Below are 26,217 nucleotides of genomic sequence, written 5' to 3' on the forward strand. Positions count from 1 at the left end.
GACATTTGCCATCTCCACATCATTGCATTCAGTTTTTATTCACAATTTGTTTAGTGTCCCAACTTTTTGGGAATCCGGTTTGTATATATATATATTTTATTTTATTTTTTATTTCCTGTGCTCACTGTCGCCCTCTGCTGAGTAAATGTAGGTGATTAAATTAGAGTGGGGGCTCGAAAGTGACAACTGTCATTGTGAGACATTGGCCTGACTAAATCTCCCTAATTGTACATGAAGCAATATTTTGAAGCATCAAGACAATTTGTCTCGGTGTCTGACACGGTGGGTGCAGATTACTATGTGCACAAAAAATTTACTTAAAGGAGTTGTCCAAGTCACTAAAAAGTCACCCAAAGCAGAAATTGTTATATAGTTATAGAATAAGATACTTATTTTATCCCCTGGTGCTTCCAGCACTGCTGTTTCAATCCTCCCAGCAACTGCAACCATGATGGCATCTTCTAGACTGCAGCAGTTATATGCACTTATACCCTGAACAGCGCTGCAGCCAATTACTGGGCTCAGCAGTATACAGCACATAATCACTGAGACCTTATATTAGCTGCAGCGGACATGTGGCGTATACTAGCATGTCATCAGTGCAGCCAAACAGAGGAAACCTGATGGCGAAGATCGGAGCAGTAGAGCTGGAAACGGCAGGGGATAAACTAGGTGGGTACATGTTATTTTATCAAAAATGCTGCATTGGCTAACTTTTTAAAATAACTAGCACAACTACTATAATACTGCTCCTATGTACAAGAATATAACTACTATAATACTGCTCCTATGTACAAGAATATAACTACTATAATACTGCTCCTATGTACAAGAATATAACTACTATAATACTGCTCCTATGTACAAGAATATAACTGCTATAATACTGCCACCTATGTACAAGAATATAACTACTATAATACTGCTCCTATGTACAAGAATATAACTACTATAATACTGCTCCTATGTAGAAGAATATAACTACTATAATACTGCTCCTATGTAGAAGAATATAACTACTATAATACTGCTCCTATGTACAAGAATATAACTGCTATAATACTGCCACCTATGTAGAAGAATATAACTACTATAATACTGCTCCTATGTACAAGAATATAACTACTATAATACTGCTCCTATGTAGAAGAATATAACTACTATAATACTGCTCCTATGTAGAAGAATATAACTACTATAATACTGCTCCTATGTACAGGAATATAACTACTATAATACTGCTCCTATGTACAAGTATATAACTACTATAATACTGCTCCTATGTACAAGAATATAACTACTATAATACTGCTCCTATGTACAAGAATATAACTACTATAATACTGCTCCTATGTACAAGAATATAACTACTATAATACTGCTCCTATGTACAAGAATATAACTACTATAATACTGCTCCTATGTACAAGAATATAACTGCTATAATACTGCCACCTATGTAGAAGAATATAACTACTATAATACTGCTCCTATGTACAAGAATATAACTACTATAATACTGCTCCTATGTAGAAGAATATAACTACTATAATACTGCTCCTATGTAGAAGAATATAACTACTATAATACTGCTCCTATGTACAAGAATATAACTACTATAATACTGCTCCTATGTAGAAGAATATAACTACTATAATACTGCTCCTATGTACAAGAATATAACTACTATAATACTGCTCCTATGTACAAGAATATAACTACTATAATACTGCCACCTATGTACAAGAATATAACTACTATAATACTGCCTCCTATGTACAAGAATATAACTACTATAATACTGCTCCTATGTACAAGAATATAACTACTATAATACTTCCTCCTATGTACAAGAATATAACTACTATAATACTGCTCCTATGTACAGGAATATAACTACTATAATACTGCTCCTATATACAAGAATATAACTACTATAATACTGCTCCTATGTACAAGAATATAACTACTATAATACTGCTCCTATGTACAAGAATATAACTACTATAATACTTCCTCCTATGTACAAGAATATAACTACTATAATACTGCCTCCTATGTGCAAGAATATAACTACTATATTATAAATATATATAACATACACAAAATAATAAGAAAAGACAAGACTTATCTGAAGGTAGAAAACTGACAACTCTAGAAGCACCACAAAGTACAACCAACCAGCTAGTTAGGAGGCAGGAAGAAAATCTATAAACTGCACCTCCAAGAGTGAGAAGCGGCTACTTATGGGGAAGGTAAATTACCAACAAGCAACACCTGAAGCAAGGTGTGTGGGATTTATCAAAACACAGACACAATAAGATCCACAAGGAACTTATCAATTTAACCCACGTGTTGCCAGTCTCTCTGATCTCCTGGTACCTGCCACGGGAACGTCCGTGACAGTACCCCCCCCCCCTTTTACGGGTGACCTCTAGGCACCCAGGACCGACCTTATCCGGGTGAGATGTATGAAAGGCAGCATTCACTAAACGATTGGCATTATTGTTGGATGCCGGCACCCACATCCTCTCCTCCAGTCCATAACCTCTCCAGTGGACAAGATATTGAAGGGATCAACAGAGAACTCGAGAGTCAACTATTTTCGCAATCTCGAATTCCAAATTACCGTCCACCATGACCAGAGTAGGTGGCAGGGAAGATGACTGTAAAGGTTCCACATATTTTTTCAACAAAGACCTATGGAACACATTATGAATTTTCAGGGCCTGAGGAAGCTCAAGATGAAAAGCTCCAGGATTAATAATGGCCGTGATCTTATATGGACCAATAAACCTTGGACCCAACTTCCAGAAAGTTCAACTTAATGTTTCTTGTGGACAGCCACACAGAATCACCCACACTTAGGTCCGAGCCATTCATACGTTTCTGTCAGCCACACGTTTATATTTGTTGCCCATATTTTTCAAGCTATTTTGAATTTTTCGCCATATCGATGACAATGATGAGGAAAAACGTTCTTCCTCAGGGTCATCAGAAGTATTAGAACCAGAAAATGTGCCAAACTGCGGGTAAAATCCACAGGCCCCAAAAAACGGCGACTCACCAGTGGACTCCTGACTACGATTGTTTATGGCAAACTCTGTGCCAAAGACAAAAAGGAAGACCACTCCTCCTGGTTCTCAGATACAAAGCATCTCAAGTAAGTCTCCAGACTCTGATTAGTGCGCTCCAGCTGTCCGTTAGACTGAGGATGAAAAGCAGAAGAAAAGGACAGTTCAATTCCCAGAACGCCTTCCAGAACCTGGAAACAAACTGAGTGCCGCGATCAGAGACCACGTCAGAGGGAATGCCATGGAGTTTCACAATGTTGTCAACAAATACTTGTGCAAGGGTTTTAGCATTAGGTAGGCCTGGTAATGCAATAACATGTACCATTTTACTAAAGCGATCAACAGACCACGTCCATGGTCTGGACGGAATGGGTAACGGAAGTAAAGATCCAGAAGAATCGAGTATGTGTCACCTTGGCACATGCACAGGTAGTACAGGCTGACACATAGTCTTTCACACACTTACCCCACCCTGGCCACCAGAATCTACGAGATATGAGGTTGGCAGTGGACCTACCCCCAGGATGTCCTGTAAGAACCGTACAATGATGTTCCTGCAACACCTTGTGACACAATTCCGGTGGCACAAATAGTTTCCCAGAGGGACACGAGTCCGGTACATCTCCCTGAGCCTCTAAAACCTTCACCTCAAGGTCAGGGTCGAGAGCGGATATCACCACTCCTTTAGACAGTATGGGACTCAGGTTTTCAAAATCACCACCTCCAGGGAAACTTCGTGACAAGGCGTCCACCTTGACATTCTTAATCCCAGGACGATAGGTGATAGTAAAATTGAATCTGGTGAAAAACAGGGCCCATCTGGCTTGTCTCGGGTTCAGTAGTTTCGCGGACTCCAGATAAGCCAGATTTTTATGATCAGTGAACACCGTGATCGGATGAATCGCCCCTTCCAACCAATGACGCCACTCCTCAAAAGCCAATTTAATGGCCAGCAACTCTCTGTTACCCACATCATCATTTTTCTCAGCGGGGGATAGTTTTTTCAAGAAAAATGCACATGGTCGCCATTTACCAGGTGATGGGCCCTGTGACAAAACTGCTCCTACCCCCACCTCGGATGCATCCACTTCCACAATAAATGGTTGTGACACATCCGGCTGCATCAATACGGGAGCAGAAGAGAAGCATTCCCTAATCACAGAAAAGGCTTGCAACGCCGAATCAAACCATACAGAGAAATCCGTCCCTTTCTTGGTCATGTCCGTTAAGGGTTTTACTATTGTCGAATAATTCTTAATAATTTTTCGGTAATAGTTGGTGAATCCTAAAAACCGCATAAGAGCCTTCAGATTTTCGGGTCAATCCTTGTCTAATAGAGCACGGACTTTCTCTGGATCTATTCTAAAACCCAAAGATGACAGCAGGTAGCCCAAACACTGCACCTCGTGTACCGCAAAAACACACTTCTCTAATTTTGCAAACAATTTATTATCCCTTAGGATCTGTAACACCTGTCTCACATGATTCTGATGTGTTTCCATGTCAGGAGAATAAATAAGAATGTCAACCAAATATACGATCACAAACCTCCCTACCAGGTGGTGAAAGATGTAATTCACAAAATGTTGGAAGACCGCCGGGGCATTGGTCAACCCGAAAGGCATGACCAGGTTCTCAAAGTGACCCTCAGGAGTATTAAAAGCCATCTTCCATTCATCCCCTTCCTTGATCCTAACCAGATTATATGCCCCTCTTAAGTCCAACTTGGAGAACACCTTGGCACCAATAATCTGGTTAAACAAATCGGGAATCAAAGGAAGAGGATAAGGATCACAGATAGCAATCTGACTGAGTTCATGAAAATCCAGACATGGCCAAAGACCTCCATCTTTTTTTTTCCCCCCCAAAAAACTGCAGCCACTGGAGACTTGGAAGGTCTTATGTGCCCTTTCTTCAAACTCTCGGCAATATATTCTCTCATGGCCTGCCTTTCAGGTGCAGGAAGATTATACAACCTAGATTTAGGCAATTTAGCCCCGGGAATAAGATTGACAGGACAATCATATTCCCGATGGGGAGGTAAATCCTGGCATCCACTCTCAGAAAACACATTGGCAAACTCGGATATAAAAGAGGGTACAGCCTTAGTAGTAACCACAGAAAAGGATGTACAGTATTGAGACATTTATCAATGCAATAGTCCCCCCAATCCAGAATCTGCCTAGCTTGCCAATCGATAGTTGGATTATGCTTGGTAAGCCACGGTAAACCCAGAACCATAGGTGCAGGGAGACCTTCCAAGACAGAATATGAGATAACTTCTTGATGAAAGTCACCCATTCTTAATCTGATATCATGCAAAACTTGTGACAAGCTCCTCTGAGTAAGAGGGGCAGAATCTATAGCAAATACAGGAATGTCTTTTTTCAATGTACTTGGTGATAATCCATGGATGTGGACAAACTGAGCATCAATCAGGTTCACCCCAGCCCCGCTGTCGATAAATACTTCAATTCCCACAGCTTTTGACTCTAGCGCCACCTTGGCAGTCAGGAGAAATCGGGTACTACAGCAAAGGACAAATGCACATTCTCTGACCTCACCTCTACGATAGTCAGATGGGATTTAGACGTCCCTTTTTGTTTCTCTTTTTGCCGCTGAATACTTGGACATATATTGCTAAAACCGCAGAAAAACATACTCCCTGCTTGTAACTCCTACTGTTGCAAGCAGATCCCAGAGTCGCTCCCCCTAATTGCATGGGTTCACCCACAGGTATAAGCTCAGGAGTCTCTTCACCCAAAGAGTCAAAGGAATACGGTACGTTGTGTAATAGAACGTCCTGAGAGAGCGGGCCCTTAGAGCTTCCTCTCAGGCGTCTATCAATACGTACAGCCAAAGACATAGCGGCTTCCAAAGACTCAGGATTCTCATGAAAGGCCAAAGCGTCCTTCAGCCTCTCAGATAATCCCTGACAAAACTGGCTATGGAGAGCTGGATGGTTCCACTCAGTATCCGTAGCCCACCTCCTAAATTCGGAACAATAGATGTCCGCCAAACGCTCCCCCTGATGCAGGACGTGTAATTTAGTCTCGGCCAGGGAGGTTCGGTCCGGGTCATCATAGATGAGACCTAAAGCTCCAAAAAAATGCATCTACTGATCGGAGAGACTGGGACTGGGCGTCCCCTTTAAGCAACGAAATAATCACACCCACTCTCTGCCTCTCGTCCCCAGATGAGTGTGGACGCAACTTAAAGTACCATTTGCACGCTTCCCTGAACCGAATAAAATTATCACTCCCCTCCCGAGAATCTATCCGGGAGAGCAACTTTAGGTTCAGGGCAGGTCAGGTAACCACTACTAGGATCAGCCAACAGTGGTCTCTGCATCTGTGAGACGGTCGTGCGGAGGTCATCCACCTCCAGAGACAGCCCCTGTAGCTGTCCGGTCAGTGCAGCGATAACATCCATGGCTGAACTGAGACAGACAACAGAATGACGGTTATTCGGCGGTTAAAGGGTTTCTACCACTTCGGTTTCACATATTTAGCTGTCAGACACTAGCGATCCGCTAGTGTCTGCTCTGCCCAACCATCCTAATATAATTGCTTTTGGGGCAGCCGTTTTGCTAAAAAAAGAACTTTTATTAATATGCTAATGAGCCTCTAGGTGCTATGGGGGCGTCATTAGCACCTAAAGGCTCCGTCTACCTTCAGAAACTGCCGCCGCCCAGCGCGTCCCTCCAGCCCGCCCATCTCCTCCTGAATGCGATCCTCCTTGTGAGCGCCTGTATTCGGCGCATGCGCAGTGAATGTCTGACAGCTTCCCTGCTCAGACATCTCCACTGCGCCTGTTCCTCGGAGCACTATGGCGTCATCGCGCAGGCGCAGTGGAGATGTCTCAGCAAGGAAGCGGTCAGACATTCACTGCGCCTGCGCAGAATACATACGCTCACAAGGAGGATCGCATTCAGGAGGAGATGGGCGGGCTGGAGGGACGCGCTGGGCGGCGGCAGTTTCTGAAGGTAGACGGAGCCTTTAGGTGCTAATGACGCCCCCATAGCACCTAGAGGCTCATTAGCATATTAATAAAAGTTCTTTTTTTAGCAAAACGGCTGCCCCAAAAGCAATTATATTAGGATGGTTGGGCAGAGCAGACACTAGCGGATCGCTAGTGTCTGACAGCTAAATATGTGAAACCGAAGTGGTAGAAACCCTTTAATGTCATGATCAGTGTGAGGGAAAAACTCCACACTAATCATAGGAGGGAAGGGGAACAGTAACTGGGCCTGGAAACCAGGGAAGGAACAGGTCACCTCATAAACAACCCTAATCCGGGACCTAACTGCCTATCAATATGAATAGACCTTGAAGGTAGGAATATTCATATGCAGGATACCTAGGCCCTTATATTCCTATAAGGCCTTAGAATAAGGTTAGGACCAGAGACAACCTATTCCTCCCCAGATGGACGAATGGAAGTCTCTGTCTCAGGCCCAGATACAACAACAGGGAAAATAACAAACACGATACAATAAGAACAGAGAAGACTTAGCCTCCAGAAGCATCACAGAGTACAACCGACCAGCTTGTAAGAAGACAATAAGAAAATCTATAAACCGCACCTCCAAGAGTGAGAAGCGGCTACTTATGGGAAAGGTAAATTATTATTATTATTTATTATTTAAGCGCCATTCATTCCATAGCACTGTACATATGATATGATAAGGGGTGCACATACATAATACAGACAATTGCACTAATCATAAACAAAATGAGTTACAAACTGGTACAGAAGGAGAGAGGGCCCTGCCCGTGAGGGCTTACAATCTACATGGTATGGGAGAAGGACACAGTAGGTGCGGGTGAAGCAGGTCGTGGCGGTATAGAGGCAGCAGGGTCACTGGTTGTAGGCTTGTCTGAAGAGGTGGGTTTTCAGGTTTCTTTTGAAGGATTCCACTGTAGGTGAGAGTCTGATATGTTGGGGTAGCGAGTTCCAGAGTATGGGGGATGCGCGGGAGAAATCCTGGAGTCGATTGTGGGAAGAGGCAATAAGAGGAGAGGAGAGAAGGTGGTCTTGTGAGGATCGGAGAGTGCGTGTGGGGGTGTATCGGGAAATTAGCTCAGAGATGTAGGGAGGGGACAGGTTATGGACGGCCTTGTATGTATTTGTAAGTACTTTGAAGTGAATTCGTTGGGCAATGGGGAGCCAGTGAAGGGATTGGCAAAGGGGAGAGGCAGAGGAATAATAGGGTGAGAGGTGGATTAGTCGGGCAGCAGAGTTGAGGATAGATTGGAGGGGTGCAAGAGTGCTAGATGGAATGCCACAGAGGAGAATGTTGCAGTAGTCTAGGCGGGAGATAATGAGGGCATGTACAAGTATTTTCGCAGATTCAAAGTTAAGGAAAGCGCGGATGCGGGAGATGTTTTTGAGTTGGAGACGGCAGGTGGTGGAAAGGGCTTGGATGTGCGGTCGGAAGGAAAGGGCAGAATCCAAGATCACTCCAAGGCAGCGGGCTTTGTTGACTGGGGATAGTGTGCAGCCATTGATCGTGATAGATAGGTCTGTAGGGGGGGTTGAACAAGATGGGGGAAAGATTATGAATTCTGTCTTATCCATGTTAAGTTTAAGAAAGCGAGAGGCGAAGAAGGATGATATAGAAGATAGACATTGTGGGATTCTAGATAGTAAGGTGGTGATGTCTGGACCAGAGAGGTAGATTTGTGTGTCATCAGCGTAGGAGTGATACTGAAAGCCATAGGACTCTATGAGCTGTCCCAGGCCAAAAGTGTAGATAGAGAAGAGCAGGGGTCCTAGGACAGAGCCTTGCGGGACACCAACAGAGAGGGAATGAGACGAGGAGGTGGTGCGGGAGTGGGAGACGCTGAATGTCCGGTCTGTGAGGTATGATGTGATCCAGGAGAGGGCCAGGTCAGTGATGCCAACAGATGAGAGCGTTTGCAACAGAAGGGAGTGGTCAACAGTGTCGAAGGCAGAGGACAGGTCAAGGAGAAGGAGGACAGAGTATTGTTTCTTGGTTTTGGCTGTGAGTAGGTCATTGGTGACTTTGGTAAATTCCCAACAAGCAACACCTGAAGCAAGGGGCGCGGCATTCACCAAAACACAGACACAATAAAATCCCCAGTGAACTTCTCAATTTAACCCACGAGTTGTTAGTCTCTCCGATCTTCTGGTACCTGCGACGGGAATGTCTGTGACACTAGCATAATACTACCTCCTACGTACAAAAATATAACTACTATAATACTGCTTCTATGTACAAGAATATAACTACTATAATACTGCCCCCTATGTATAGGAATATAACTACTATAATACTGCCCCCTATGTACAAGAATATAACTACTATAATACTGCCCCTATGTACAATAATATAACTACTATAATACTGCCCCCTATGTACAAGAATATAACTACTATAATACTGCCCCTATGTACAATAATATAACTACTATAATACTGCTCCTATGTACAAGAATATAACTACTATAATACTGCTCCTATGTACAAGAATATAACTACTATAATACTGCTCCTATGTACAAGAATATAACTACTATAATACTGCTCCTATGTACAAGAATATAACTACTATAATACTGCTCCTATGTACAGGAATATAACTACTATAATACTGTTCCTATGTACAAGAATATAACTACTATAATACTGTTCCTATATACAAGAATATAAGTGCTATAATACTGCCCCCTATGTACAAGAATATAAGTGCTGTAATACTGCCTTCTAAGTACAAGAATGTACTATAATACTGCCTCCTATGTACAAGAATATAACTACTATAATACTGCTCCCATGTACAAGAATATAACTACTATAATACTGCCCCTATGTACAAGAATATAACTACTATAATACTGCTCCTATGTACAAGAATATAACTACTATAATGCTGCTCCTATGTACAAGAATATAACTACTATAATACTGCTCCTATGTACAAGAATATAACTACTATAATACTGCTCCTATGTACAAGAATATAACTACTATAATACTGCTCCTATGTACAAGAATATAACTACTATAATACTGCCCCCTATGTGCAAGAATATAACTACTATAATACTGCTCCTATGTACAAGAACATAACTACTATAATACTGCTCCTATGTACAGGAATGTATAGTGATTACCCAGCCTCTGTCTCTATGATGGACAGTATCCAGTACTGGAGGTGCAGTCAGCAGTGTGAACAGCAGCTATCAGCAGACATGTAGCTGGAGGTGAGGCTGATGCCTTCTATTACAAGCTCCCTGAATGCCAGGGCTTTGAAGAGGCGTGGCTACCGGCATTTTGGGCGTGACTATGCAGATTTGCCAGCCCTCGGATGCTGCGGCAGGGAGGGCGGAGGCGTGGTCAGGGGGCGTGGATTCCGTCCATTGAGTTTGAGGAATCGGCTCCGGAGGCAGAGTGAAGTCCGGAGGGGGACGAGGCGCACGGGGTCGGGCAGAGAGTGATGCTGAGGACGGGATGAGCCGCACTGACCCCCGCAGGAGACTGGACAGGAGCGGACAACTCCCCGGGAGCCTTTAAACCACAAGGGGAGAGAAGTCCTTGAAATTTCAAAGGATCGAGGGAATCCCTTAAAATGCGGGACTGCGCTGAGAGCCAGTGACTGGAGCATGGGGAGGTCCTGCCAGGGACACAGGATGATGAGAGTGCAGGTTGGGCTGACACCCTGAGGTGGGTGACGACCTGGGGAGGTGAAAAAAAAATTGCACTCCAGCCTCAGAAGCGTCCAGCCTGCAGTGGATGGTCATTAGGGACTGTGGGACCAGTGGATTATTAAAGCCCCACCTGTAAAAAGCAGCAAGGTAAGTCCTAGCTCGTGTGCACCTACCTGTCACAGACTTTTCTTACCTCCTTGTCCTGTGCCATGAGCCAGCTCCAACTGCTGCCCCCCCCCCCACTGTTGCATAGCAGAGCTGATCCAGTGTAGAATGAAACCCCCCCCCCCCCCACTTCTGCATAGCAGGGCTGATCCAGTGTAGAATGAAACCCCCCCCCCCCACACACTTCTGCATAGCAGGGCTGATCCAGTGTAGAATGAAACACCCCCCCCCCCCCCACACACACTTCTGCATAGCAGGGCTGATCCAGTGTAGAATGAAACCCCCCCCCCCCCCCCCCACACACACTTCTGCATAGCAGGGCTGATCCAGTGTAGAATGAAACACCCCCCCCCCCCACACACACACTTCTGCATAGCAGGGCTGATCCAGTGTAGAATGAAACACCCCCCCCCCCCCCCACACACACTTCTGCATAGCAGTGCTGATCCAGTGTAGAATGAAACCCCCCCCCCCACACACACACACACTTCTGCATAGCAGAGCTGATCCAGTGTAGAATGAACCCCCCCCCCCCCCCCACTACATAGAAGATCTGATCCAGTGTGCAGTTGAACTACATTCCCCCCACTTCTGCATAGCAGAGCTGATCCAGTGTAGAATGAAACAACCCCCCCCCCCCTACTACATAGAAAAGCTGATCCAGTGTGCAGTAAAACTACATCCCCCCACTTCTGCATAGCAAAGCTGATCCAGTGTACAGTGAAACAAACTACACCCCTCACTACTGCATAGCAGAGCTGATCCAGTGTGCAGCGAAGCAAGGGTCCCCCTTCACCATTATCTACTGGTGCTGGTTAATGGTTTGCTTTTACAGATGACCTGTGTGCATTGCACAATTTTGCAAGCAAGCATGCACTACTCCTATAGGCGGGATGCAAAGACAAGGCCCCCCCCCCCAAAAAAAAAAAATTAGGAACTTTGCATACAGCATATGAATGTAGTAGGGGCAAGTAAAGGGTTAATCTGGAGGCTTGTAAAGTGTGTGCTCTCCTGTGGCCCCTGGAGCTTTTTTTTTTATTGGGGTTGTAACAGTTCAGTCATTTGCAAATTTGTGAATAAATTCCCAGGAAGTGAGGGGGGGGGGGGGGGGGGTGTAAAAAAATGAAATTAAGAAGTGCCTGGTGTAGAGCTAATTTAAATAAATGAACAGGACGGGGGCGGATTTGATGCATGATATCTGGCGGTATTAATACGGTTATCAGTCATTGTCCCAAGTTGAACCGCCCCGATGTCTGCCGGTGGCATTCCATCATGGTGTAGACCGCGTCCTCAGTCAGCAGCCATACACAACACATAGGGGTCTGTCTGCTGTGATTGCAGTTACACTCCAGGTTCTACTCCCATTGGTCTAGGAAGCTGAGATTTAGAAAGCTGTTTGTCAGAGTACACTGGAGAACCAGCGGGAGAACATGCAATGGCCAATGGCTGCCACTTTTTGAAGGCTCTACCTTAGTTTTACTTGCAAAATCCTGCAGCCATTGTCCACTGTATGTGTGGACGCCGCAACGTGTTCCCCAACTGGTAGATCTGATCTCAAACAGCCATAACGCAACCAAATTTTAGCATCCTTATGGCCAGAAGACTAACCAAAGATCTTATGAACCCAACCTTGATCCCCATAGAACCCCACGGTGGCCCCAATACGGACCCTGACCGCCTGAAACTCTGCAGCGCTGTTATTTTGAGCTAACATCTTATCAAACAGTTCCATCTATCTCATCTTCCTGGATATTATTTATGATTGCAACATGAGATATTGAAGAGCTGGCGGGAGATCATGCAATGGCCCGCGGCTGCCACTTTTTGAAGGTTGTACCTTAGCTTTGCTTGCAAAATCCTGCAGCCATTGGACGCCGCTAGGTGTAGCCCAACTGGTAGATCTGATTTCAAACAGCCATAATACGACCAGATTTTAGCGCCATTTGGCCAGTGGACCCAACTGTGGATCTTTAGGAGCCAAACTTAGATCTCCATAGAACCCTATGGGGTGCTAGGTCTTACAAGCCCAATACGGACCCTAACCATATGTAACTCTGCTGAGTTTGAGCTAAAATCTTGTCAAACAGTTCCATCTATCTCAGCTTCCTGGATATTTATGATTGCAACATGAGGTATTGAAGCCGAATACAATCGCACCAGAATTCTTTTAGGTTTCGAGCACAGGCGGGGGAGCGCAGACACACACTTTGTTACATTGTACGTATTATTGTGCGGTGTTACTATTCTTCTTCTGTAATGACACATTGTATCAGTCTGAGGCTGAGCTTTCATCTTGGTCTGTATGATCCGCTCATGGGGATCATCCTGACAGTCAGTCCCGACAGTCCGCTCTTACCTAAGGAACTTGCAGAATATTTTATCGGAGAATCCGTTTTCTCTTTCGAGGTCATATTGGTTGTTTATACGGCGACGCCGTATTCCGCTTCTCTTCCCATAGGATTCCCCTGTCAGATATCACTCATTGTCCTCATTTGGGCGGTGACATCTTTCACCAAGTTACTTTAGTGCAGATTTTATTGACCGCGGTAACATCATCCGGGGAGAGGGGGGCGCTTTATAATGTGAATTGGAAAATTGCCCTTGAGTGATCTTGGAAAGACCCATAAATCAAGCCGTATTTGATGGAAAATGTGGGAAACGCACCTTCGTCCTTCATCCTGCGCTTCCCTCCAGATGTCTCTGACTGGAGTATGCTGGATGTCTTTGTGTCCGGGGGTTGTAGAGCGAATCGGAGTATGGGCACTGTCGGTAAACACCAAGCCTTGTTGACTATTGACTTCTAGCCAGACAATCCATATTAACCTTTGTGGATGACAGACCTAATGGACCTTCTGCATAGAGGTCGACACTTAGTATGGAGACTCTGTCTAGGCATTCAGGAGAGATGTGGAATAATATATCACCGTCATATAGCATGTAGGTCTGGTGACCTTGCCCTTCAGTAGCTGTCAGTTAGCCTCCTGACTTCTCCATATACATTGGCTGAGCATGCATGTGTTGTCAATGGGGAGAGGGGAGTAAGTTGCTGCCGGACACTCCTGCCAGTGGCCTATCTCCCCCTGAGAATAAAAGGATTGGGTGTTAAAATTCAACATGCCTGATTATTGGTTTCTCCACCATCATTTTATGGAGGATCGTTGGAAGGTCAACACACGCAAGATTGGTGGCCGAACCCTGGTGGCCTTTAGAAGAAAAAGACCATAAATGGTGGATCACTGGTTGATAGGAAGCTGTGTAGGAGTGAGGTTCCTCAGACCAACCTAAGAACCCATCTCACTAATAGGACTAAAGGTTATTTGTAAATCAGTCCTAAAAAAATTGACCCTAGGGGCAAGTTATTGACCCCATAGCCACCTTGTCTTCTGAGGCAACCAAAGAATCCTCTGATGGACCAGTCTAAGGGCTCAATACTTTCTTTTTTGCATCCCGTATGCGGAACCATTAACAAACTATGGAACTGACTCCTGTGTGCATTCCGTGTCTGTATGTCCGCATGGCCGCGCATAGAACATGTCCTATTATTGCATGCATTACGGACAAGGATAGGACTGTTAGGACTATTATAGGCCAGATGTTTCGTTTCCGCAAAATGCGGAACACAGCCGCTATCCGTGTTTTTTACGGATCCACAATTTGCGGGCTGCAAAACAGGCAACAGTCATGTGCATGAGCCCTAACCCTGGTAGAAAGAGAGTTTTTTTTTTTTTTCTCCCAGAAGTTTAAGGATCTTTGGAGCTTGGGTCTACTGGTGGATCCTTTGGTGGTCTAAAGGGCTATTTGTGAATCAGTCCCTAAGAAACCGACCCTAGCGGCTTGTTATTGACTCCAAAGCCACCTTGTCTTCTGTTGGACTAGGGGATCCTCTGGTGGACCAGTCTAATACTGGTAGAGAGTTTTCCTCCAAAATATGAAGGTCTTTTGGAGTTTGGGGCCTAATGGAGGGTCCTCTGGTGGGTCAAACCAAAGCTCCAGAAGTTTAAGAAACTTAAGCAAACAAATGATATCTGTAGTATTTTGTAGACAACTACTACTTTTTGATGATGAATTTGATAAACAATCTAAGAGAACTTGCCGCTAGCAAAACGGGGGTGAAAAGAGTTAAAAACTCTGGTGAGGAGTGGAAGTTTTTCGCTTGTGCCTCCTCTTCTGGAATGTACCATTGTGTCATCCCTATGACATCTTCTTGCAGAATGAATGCAATATCCCCCCCCCCCTCCTTTTCATTTCTATTCCGTCTTCTCAGCTGGGTCTCGGCATTAGTGTTGGGCATTGTCTACTAAGCTGGAGGTCATGATAGGGGTTGAGCGTAGACCTTTGAATAAGGTAGCTTCTTTGAATAAGAACTTTCAAGGCCATTGGGGGTTAATAAGACGCTGTGGGTAGTTAACGGGGCGCCTGCGGATATGGCCAGGTGAGTAGTTGGTAACACAACGGTACCCTGAGGGCCAAACCGCAACGCTTTTACACTCGCCAATCCGCTCGGTAATGAGTTGTGCTAGTGGTAATCTGCATTAAAAAAAGATGCTCCATCATGGTAGGTCGGAGAGGGAGGCATGAGATTCCTTTGTTCCCATTGTTGTGGGGTGGTGAATGAGCGGGGAGTTGGGGGAGGGGGTCCGAGTTGCTTATCATCTATTCAGCAACAGCTGCTGTCTGAATACCTTATCTGGGAGCTGCTCCGTGGGGAAGGCTGAGGAGGGACGGCGTCCTGGATGTGGCACTGAAGTGGAAAACGCAGAGCGGGCACGTTTTTTCAGCAGTACCTGTGTCTTGGCGCAGCACGTCATCACTGGCACCTGCTGAAGATGGAGCTGTTGTCCCTCATGGCGGCCGATGGACGAATACAATCGGCTGAGAAACTGTTAGGATGAGTTTTTAAATTTGCAACGGAAATAGTGGAGGAGGCGAACGGAGCAAAATGTGGCAGGAGCACGTCGCGAATTGCGCCTAGGAATGAATAACGCGGCAAATTCAAGCAAATTTGTTATGTGCCTCAGGACGCACATTAAGACCGCTGCATCTGGGAGATTGGCCAAAAACTGTGGACCTTGACACACTTATCTAGTATCTAGAAAGATAGCAAGTTGTAAAATGTGCCAGATTTAACGTAAAGCGCGCCACTTTTGGTATAAAATGTAGCACAGCCGCAATGTGGAGCAAAAGTCTACAACATGCTTAGTGGATTGCGCCATATTTTTTAGGCCTTGAGCGCAATGTTGATAAATTTGGCACAATTTGCAACATTTTTAAAAATGCACACAACCGTATGGCTTTTTCAGTATTTTGCGGTCAGCAAAAAATGGATCCGCCCAAAATACGGATAATGTCCGTGTGCATTCCATTTTTTTTGCGGAACGGAACAGGTGGCCCCTGATAGAACCTCACTATCCTTGTCCGTTATGCAGACTATAATAGGACATGTTCTATCTTTGAACGGAACAAAAAAACGGAAATACGAAAACGGAAGGCATACGGAGTACCTTCTTTTTTTTTTTTTTTTTTTGCGGATTCATTAAAAATGAATGGTTCCTTATACGGTCCGTATATGGAACGCAAAAAACGGAATGGAAACGGAAAAAAAAAAGTTTGTGTGCAAGAGGCCTTAGGGCTTGTTCATACAACCGTTGGATTTGCAGATCTGCAATACGCGGGCACCGTTCCGTTGTCATTCCGCATCACGGATACGGACCCATTCACTTCATAGGGTCCGCAGATCCGGAGATGCGGAACGGAAGCACGGAAAGGAACACTACGGAGTGCTTTCTGGGGTTCCGTTCCGTGCCTCTGCACCGCAAAAAGATAGTGCATGTTTTATCTTTTTGTGGAACGGAGGGATCACGGGACCCATTCAAGTGAATGGGTCTGCAATCCCCATGCGCCTGCCCCACGGAAGGTCCCGTGCATTGCGGACCGCAATTTGCGGTTCACAGCATGGGCACGGCACACCAACAGTCGTGTAAACGAGCCCTTAGGCCTCATGCACACGACCGTATGTATTTTGCCGGTACGGATGACGTCCGTGTGCATTCCGTATTTTGCGGAACGGAACAGCTGGCCCCTAATAGGACAGCACTATCCTTGTCCGTAATGGGGACAATAATAGGGCATGTTTTATTTTTTGCGGAACGGAAATACGGACATACAGAAACGGAATGCACACGAAGTAACTTCCGTATATTTTTGCGGACCCATTGAAATGAATGGTTCCGTATACGGTCCGCAAAAAAAAAACGGAACGGACACAGAAGGAAAATACGTTCATGTGCATGAGCCCTTATATGGCGTTGACATGTTCTGCGGCGCTTTCCAGACATTATCATCACTTGCTGTCCCCAGGAGCTCACAATCTACGTTCCGTATCAGTATGTCTTTGGAGTTTGGGAGGAAACCGGAGAACCCGGAGGAAACCAACGCAAACACGGGGAAGAACATACAAACTCCATGCAGATGTTGAGCCTAAGACCCAGCGCTGCAAGGCACCAGTGCTAACCACTGAGCCACCGTGCTGCCCACCAGTGCTAACCACTGAGCCACCGTGCTGCCCACCAGTGCTAACCACTGAGCCACCGTGCTGCCCACCAGTGCTAACCACTGAGCCACCGTGCTGCCCATTTCTAGCTATACGCATCCTATGGTATGTCCCCTCATGTATCAGAATTTAAAGGGGTTGTCCCATTACAACTTTTTCCCTAGCCACAGGGTAGGGGATAAGGATCTGACTGCTGGGGCCCCCCGCTGATCACAAGAGTTGGGGGTCCAGGTTCTCTGACATCCCCATAGAGTTGAAAAGAGCGTCCGCATTACATGCGCATCCACCTCACCATTCAAATGGAGAAACGAAGACCCCCGCTGATCACAAGAACGGGGGCCTTTGTTTCTCCATCTTTGTTTCCCACCAATCGGGCACTCGTTGTAATGGGGCAACCCCTCTAACTTTAGTTTTTTTTTGCATTCTTCCAGAAAAAGTAGGAAAACATGGTCCCGGGCCTTCTAAGGCTCTAGTCACACCAAGAGGTTGAGGTGCAGTAGAAAATGCATCGGAGAAAACTGCGTGGGATTTTGCCTCGGGTTTCAATGTGGCTGCAGTTTCAACAAGTGATACGTGTTAGGCCTCATGCACACGACAGTATTTTTTCACGGTCCGCAAAACGGGGTTCCGTTGTTCCGTGATCCGTGTCCGTTTTTTCTTCCGTGTGTCTTCCTTGATTTTTGGAGGATCACCAGACCAGAAAAGTGAAAAAAATATCTAAGTCAAGTTTGCCTTGAAAATGATAGGTAAAAAAAAGGGACACGGATCACTGACGCGGATGACAATCTTGTGTGCCTCCATGTTTTTTCACGGACCCATTGACTTGAATGGGTCCGCGAACCGTTGTCCGTAAAAAAAATAGGACAGGTCTTATTTTTTTGACGGACAGGAAACACGGATCGCGGATGACAAACGGTCCATTTTCCGCCGTTTTCAACTGACCCATTGAAAGTCAATGGGTCCGCAGAAAATCACGGAAAACGGAACAACGGACACGGATGCACACAACGGTCGTGTGCATGAGGCCTTAACCTGTAAAACCGCAGCTGCATTGGGAATGATGCTTTCTTTTTATGTGGTGTCAACTGCTTAGTGTGAACGTACACCAAATATCGCGGCAGCGTTATAAGACATGAGGCGGATATCACTCACCTCTGTATGTCAGTGTCGTCGGAATTTCTCAGAACTGAAGATATGAGATGGTGTAGGGGGAGGGGTGATTTTTTTCAGACTTCCCATCGATCATCCCATAATGAGTCAGACTTTCTCTAGCTTGAAATGGCTGATAACAGGGGACAATATATAGAATTTTATTATATATTATTTTATGATGGATATTAGATGGATAGATAGATAAAATAGCAAAAAGGCAGCACTCAAAAAAAATATAAAAATGGTAAAAAAGTTTATTCACCAATGTGGATATGCATGGGCCTAGATGGATAGATACTGTAGATAGATAGATACGGTAGATATTAGATGATAGATAGATACGGTAGATACTTAGATAGATACGGTAGATACTTAGATATTAGATAGATACGGTAGATACTTAGATATTAGATAGATACGGTAGATACTTAGATATTAGATAGATACGGTAGATACTTAGATAGATACGGTAGATACTTAGATATTAGATAGATAGATACGGTAGATACTTAGATAGATAGATACGGTAGATACTTAGATAGATACGGTAGATACTTAGATAGATACGGTAGATGCTTAGATAAATACGGTAGATACTTAGATACGGTAGATACTTAGATATTAGATAGATACGGTAGATACTTAGATAGATAGATACGGTAGATGCTTAGATAAATACGGTAGATACTTAGATAGATATTAGATGTAGATAGATAGTATGATGTGCAGAGCGGTCATCCCTATGGCAGTGTGCGCTGGTGGTTGACATGGCCGGGGTGGGGGATGCATGCACTGTGGTGATCAGACCAGTCATGTGAATCCTAACCCATCCGAATTACCTATGCATGGCTGCTCTGCAATTATTTCACATGGATCTTGTAGGGCTCCCTCCATATGCCGCATGCACATAAGCTAATGGCCCTGAAACCGTCCACTCCGCATATTCTATATGTGCTGCTGCTGCGTGTACGTTCACTCACATCGATGGTCGGATTGCTCAGACAGAAGCGTGCACTAAAGGGACATCAGTTCCATATCTTCTGACCTGAAGGGGGTGGGGCATGCCAAAGGAATTGTCTTTGGAGTTCTTTGAATCCATGTGTCGTGCTCCGCCCACTAAGACCATGCACTAAACTGTTTAAAGGGCTCTTTCACACGACCGTGGTTTTGGTCCGCATTCGAGCCGCCTCGGGTGTGGACCCATTCACTTCAATGGGGCCGCATCCGCAAAAATGATGAGTCCTGTCCTAATTTTGTTTGGCGGACAAGAATAGGCCTCCTGTTCCGTTCCGCCAATTGCAGAGGGCACACGGGCGGCATACGTGTTTTGCGGATCCGCAAAACACAGCACGGTCGTGTGAATGAGCCCTAAAATAAACTGCCCTAATGCATAATCTGTAACGGGACACCCACCTAACCTGTGCCAGGGTAGATATTTCTATGGCTCAGGGGTGACTGTAACCTCTGCGTCCTCTCCCTGATGTCTTCTTCTGTCAAGTCGTTCAGCTGTTTCTTTGTTACTGGGAAGACTGGGTGACAACCAGATGAGAAAACAGTTGGCTTTTCTTTTCTTTCTTCCTTTTTTTTTTTTTTTTTTTTTAAAACGGCGCCACTCTTGTCCATGGGCTGTGTCTGGTATTGCAACTCAGCCCTTTAAAGGGGTTGTCCACTATTAGAAAAACATGACTTCTTTCTTCCAAAAACAGCACCACCCCCTGACTGCAGGTTGCGTGCATCATTGCAGCTCTGCCCCATTGATTCCAGTGGAGCTCAGCTGCAATACCACTCACAGCCTGTGGACCTGAGTGGTGCTGTTTGTAGAGGGAAGCAACCATCTTTTTCTAACTATGGACAATCCCTTTAAGTGACTCAACTAATTGAAACTTCCCATATGTTAATTGCGGGGGGGGGGGGGGCACTATTTGAAGGGGTGTAGCATAAAATTGACAATCCCTTTAAATTTGATAAGTCTAATACAAGATATTTTTTCCTGTCACATTAATTTCCACTATATTACAACTTTCTGGTAGAGCAATGATTTAGTGTTCAGGGACTAGCAAACTTTGGATGGGCTGAAAGCCATTTGTAGAGCTTCTGTCCTACAACCTGCCTCCTTGGCTTGAGTAATGATCATTCTATGCACACAGAAGTCATAAGTCAGGGCTCTGCTAAAACAAACCCCGGGTGTCTAACTCTATTTCCTTGCTAAGAATCTAAAATATGTCCAGCACTTCATTTTAGTTGGAGGTCACATTCCTTCCTGCAATTAACCTGCAGCACAGCTGAGGGTCTTTAAACAGGTGCTCCGTCTATAATGTTATGGTGGCACGCTATCTTCAAAGAGCTCCCATTTCGCTATGGTCATGTGGAGCTGGCTGCAAGAAGGTTAAAGGGTAAGAGTCACTGGAGATGTACTGAAGTGGGGTTAGACAATAAATCCAGGGGGCATTTCTAACATCTGAGTAGGTGAACCACAGGAGGCAACGTGTAAGGAGTTTCAGAGGGTAACTCTAAACCTTTGACTTCATCTTGGGGCTTCTTATTATGTTCTACCAGTCACTGTACATGGCAGGAAGAAGACCGCGCTATATAGTTCAGTACATCAGCCAAGCACTTCTTCCTCCTGTTGATAGAATAATTGGCAGCAAGAGAAGAGATTTGCCAGGAGCAGGGAGGAAGTACATGGTTCAATTTATGAAGAGGGACGAGAGTGGGTATAATATTACAAGCTGTCAAAAGATTTTAATCTAGATCGATGTACGAGTACTTGAAAAAAATTTGATATTTTTTAATTATTGTTTTATCACTATACATAATCTACTCGAAGAAGCAATGGGAATTTGAAAGCAGGCAAAGTTGTATTAGCAGGGTGGAAGTACATGGTTCCATTTACAAAGTCACTGCTCCTAGAGGGAAAGGAGCAGTTATAATGTTACAATTGGTCGACAGTGTGTTCGGCTCAATAGGTTCTTATAGTTCTTTCATTTCTCGTAGGTTGTTATGGATATTGCATCTCTAGTAGGTTCTTATAATTCTTGCATCTTTGTTAGGTTCTTACATAGTTTTTATCTCTGCTAGGTGTTTTATACATCTTGCATCTTTTAAGGGTTCTTATAGTTCCATCATCTCTGATAGGTTCTTGTAGGTTTCACATCTCCGACAGACTCTTACAGCTCTTACATCTCTTGCAGGTTCTCATAGATCTTGCATCTTTGGTAGGTTCCCATAGCTCTGTCATCTCTGGTAGGTTCTCATAGATCTTGCGTCTTTGGTAGGTTCCCATAGCTCTGTCATCTCTGGTAGGTTCTCATAGATCTTGCATCTCCCGTAGGTTCTTCTAGATCTTGCATATGTAATAGGTTCTTATAAATCTAGCATCTCTGATAAGTTCTTGTAGCTCTTGCATACCCAGTAAGTACCTTTACATATGCAAAAAATGCATCTTGTCTATTTGGTAGGTTCTTACACATCTTCCATATGTGATGGGTCCTTTAAAGAGCATGCATCTCTGGTAGGTTCTTAAAGCTCTTGTATCTCTGGTATGGTTCTTCTAGATTTATGTCCATTTCGCCCATGCCTTTAATTTGTAGTCTCCCAGGAAATGAACAGCTACGTCTGCAGGAAAGGTGCATTCGTTCTTCTTTGCTTGCACCAGCCACTCTTTGCTCCCAAGGCATGTCTCATTTCACACATCACTGCCGGTGTCATGTCAATATTTGGGCACCATTAAACCCCTCCACCGCCTGGGGTCTTGTGAATTATCGCTCATGCTGAATGTGTGAGTTCCTGTCTGCAGTGCACAACAGGAAGGACAAAAACTAATCCAGGAACATTCTTATATTTCATTTTATTTGTGCTTGTTCACCAAGAGAGTATCACTCTTTTAGTAGAGGGTTTTAACCTCCTGTGGGGACCCCCTTTATGACCTTCCCTTAATAAAGCATGTGGAAAGGGGCTGTCTTGATGAGACAACCCCTTTAATATCTACCTTTCTAGAAATGTGTTAGAACTCGGTTTCTTAGCAATATCTGTTTCTCAGAAACCTAGGTGGCAACCAGTACAGTCTCCTTAGGGGATGTCACACAACTTTCTTGTGAGGGTCCTTACTTGTGAGGGTCCACAAGCAGATCAGGAAGAAAATCCGTCAATCTGTAGGAGGTCCATCAAATCAAAACCAAGCAGCTAAAACTTCTTCAGGAATCCTGGAAAGCTTGGTGACAATCGACACGAGATGGAAGCCATATTAGTTGTCAACCAGCTTCACCAGAAAGAGATATAATTGAATTGGACAATTGAAGGACTATGTACTGGATAATATTACTGTCCATAAAAAAAACAAATCGGCTGTGTCAACTTATCCTGCAACTGCGAGAGGAAATGACTGCCAGTTATAGCTGCAATTGGACCCCAAGTGAAGCTTGTAAACACTTGACCTCGGTGGAGATCTGCCAGAAAACAAGCTGCTGTCTGAAGTACGATTGTTAGGGATGAATTAGGAACCTTTAACTGATGGTAAAAGCCTAAAGCAATGAAATAACGTTATAAAAATAAAGAATTCACAGGGCAAATGTTATCTTTATTGAGTCATAGCTAGAAGGGGTCTCCGTATCGTGGGGCCCGCCACCAGCAACTTGACGTGTCACTTTAGCTAATGATGACAGACTACAGAGAATCTATATTCTGTATACAATGTATTCAGTTGTATCCCTTTACAGCATACAGTCTCACACTGAGAGAAGCTTCATCCCCCTCCTCCCTGTTTTCAGTTTTATACTAGATGGACTGGTGGCAAACGAGGATTTTGAACATTTACAGAAGAAACCATTTTCCACCATAAGATATATTGCAAAGTTTTATGTGTTCACATGTACTACAGATCATTATGATAGATGTACTAGAGAACTGAAATATTTCGGTTTGTTAGTCTCCTCCATTGCCCATTCCTAACGGGTTGACGTCCTTGCCAGATGATGGAAACCAGAGGTTCAACGTTCTTCACTGGACAACAGTGTATTGGGCCCAGATCAGATTTTCCACTTCCTCGTGAACCACAGGCACTGTGGCATTGAGGAAAAGAAGTGGAAAACAGTTTGCCGTATACTTCTGTCAAATGCTGCTGTCAGACAAATAACAAAATGATCGAGCATGTTAAAAACCATCAGCCTGATCCTTCTTTCTCCTAAAATCTGCCATCGGGAATACCTCCCTACACATTAGATGGCTGCCTTCTCCTTTTGACATTTATCTACCATGTATGGTCACCTGTCTGACTGGGGATTGTATCAGTGTTGGATTGGGATTCTGTAGGCCTACCACTGGAAATTATTCTCAATTTTGATTAAAAGAAATAGACCCTAGTGGCAAGTCATTGGCTCCAAAGGCAGCTCTAAGTGTTTTTTTTTTGTCTCCTGGATCTTTAAGGATCACTGTGGAATCAGAGCCTGGGTCCACCAGAGAATCCTCTGGTTCTTTGGTGGGCCAGTCCAATGGAATGTGTGAACAAATGCTGGGCCATCTTCACCTGGGCATTTGGGTTACATGGCCCAGGACCCTATGTTGGTTTTTGTTACTGCCCCCTACTCCTCATATACACCCATAGTTCTCGGTGATATATTTTCATAGACTTTTATAGTTGTTCGTTCCACGTGAACAGTCATCCTTGAGTTGACAACCTTATGTCTATGGACATTACTGTTGACTCCTGAATGTTGTAACTTATCTCAGATGACCTCACATGGTGTGGATAGTTGATCCTCTGAGCAGAGAAATGTACAGAAGGTCAGACCTCTATACATCTCCCTAATCTCTTGCAGGTCTCTCCAGCAATGTTGATTTTAACGCTATTTGTCAGCAGGTTTCCCTCTGTAAGTTCTCAGCTCTGGCCTCTAATCTATCACTGTGTTGGGTCGTAAGTCTCTTTGTCTTTTCTGGCCTTGGAATGCCTAATGATTAAACGCCACTCAATTTTTTAACTTAATAAGGGCAATTCAGTTATGTCCACCAGCAGCCGATCACCGGGGGTGCTAACTCAGGAGCTCCATCACACTTCTTATGTAATGAAGCAAAACCATTGCTAGTCCACTTGTATCTTGTATGAAGTAATCTGCTTGGATTTTGAAAACTGCGGAAATCTCAGGATCAGGAATATCCACAGAAATTCCAATTTTAGCTGGTGATTTTTTTGGATTGTTAGAATTTTCTGCTCTCCTAATCGCCAAGCGATCAATTTTGAAGGACCATCTGTGGTTAAGATGATGATCCACCTTCGCAACTTTGTGATTTCTCTTCATTTGTATCATTTAGGGCTCCTAGGCAGACCCATGTGTCTCCATGGTAACAGACAACAACCAAACCCTGTGTAGTCTGATCATGTAATCCCACTTCCTTTCATCTGCCCCCTACTTTATGTTGGCGTACGTTCAGTTTGATAGCAAGAAGCAGGGGGCAGGTAGAAGAAAGTATGACTGCAACATCAGACTACGCAGGGTTTGTTTGTTGTCTGTTACCATGGAGATGCATAGTCTAACATTAAAGCTGTAGATGCAAAATAATAGAAGAGTTTTCATTAAAGGGATTGTCCACTTGGAGGGGGTCTTTCAGCACTGGACTTGGCCGCAGTGATGAAGGGTCCGCATGTGTTATGACACTGGGTCACATAAAGCATGGAGGGACACATTACTGCTGCGGCCATTCATTGGCATGACCCCTCTCAAGTTGGATGTTGATGAGCGGCAACGGGGGACCAAAGGAGCAGGTAAATATGCTTCCCTCCCCATGTATAGACAATCCGGGCCCCAATCACAATAGAGCCCATGAGGTGCAGTAAAACGTGTGATGCAATGAAAGGGAACATATGCTACGTGAGATGCCCATACTCCATCAATGGCTCCTCGACTCTCCCATATGCATACATGCTTGGTTCGGCCGAGGATGCATGTGGTAAGAGAGAAGAAAGTTGCTACAAGGCACCTGTCCTGCCAGAGCAAAAGGATGTCCAGCTATAAGTCAGTGTCTCATGTACAGTGCCCTTGTCTGGCCATCTCTTGCCGGCTGAGGTCAATGCTATTAGCAGGGAGAGCAGCACAATGTACAACCCACCCCAGAACCCTACAAAAATCAATGGTGACATGGAAAAAGAAGGAGATAAATTGCTTGACCCGCCCGGCCCGCTCTTCTCCCACCTGCTGTAAAACCTCAGACGCTATTTAATCATTGATTTTTTTATTTATTTTTCTCCCTTACGTTCAGTATTCTAAATTGGAATCTATAGAGTATAGCCCGCCGTCTGCCTTCCTGCGCTGCATCGTCCCGCTTCAGAGTTTACTAAGCTCACAACATTTACAAAGCAAAAGATTAACCCTGCTCTGGAGGACCCAACCCATCAACTCATTTCATTCGAATGACCAGCATGTAATCCCACTTTTCTCCTGTAGTGGCCACTGCAGGGAAAGTGCACAGCCTGATTAAAACTTCCCCTTGGCGATCACTTGTGATTGTGAAAAGTAAGTGAGGCCAGACAGCTGATTGCGCTTCTTCTTTCATAATAACCCTTTAATTTGAGTTGATATGGATAGTACTCGGTGGACCGCCTTGTTTCCATTTA

Source organism: Bufo gargarizans, chromosome 7 (genome assembly GCF_014858855.1).
Source record: "Bufo gargarizans isolate SCDJY-AF-19 chromosome 7, ASM1485885v1, whole genome shotgun sequence".
Lineage (NCBI taxonomy): Eukaryota > Metazoa > Chordata > Amphibia > Anura > Bufonidae > Bufo > Bufo gargarizans.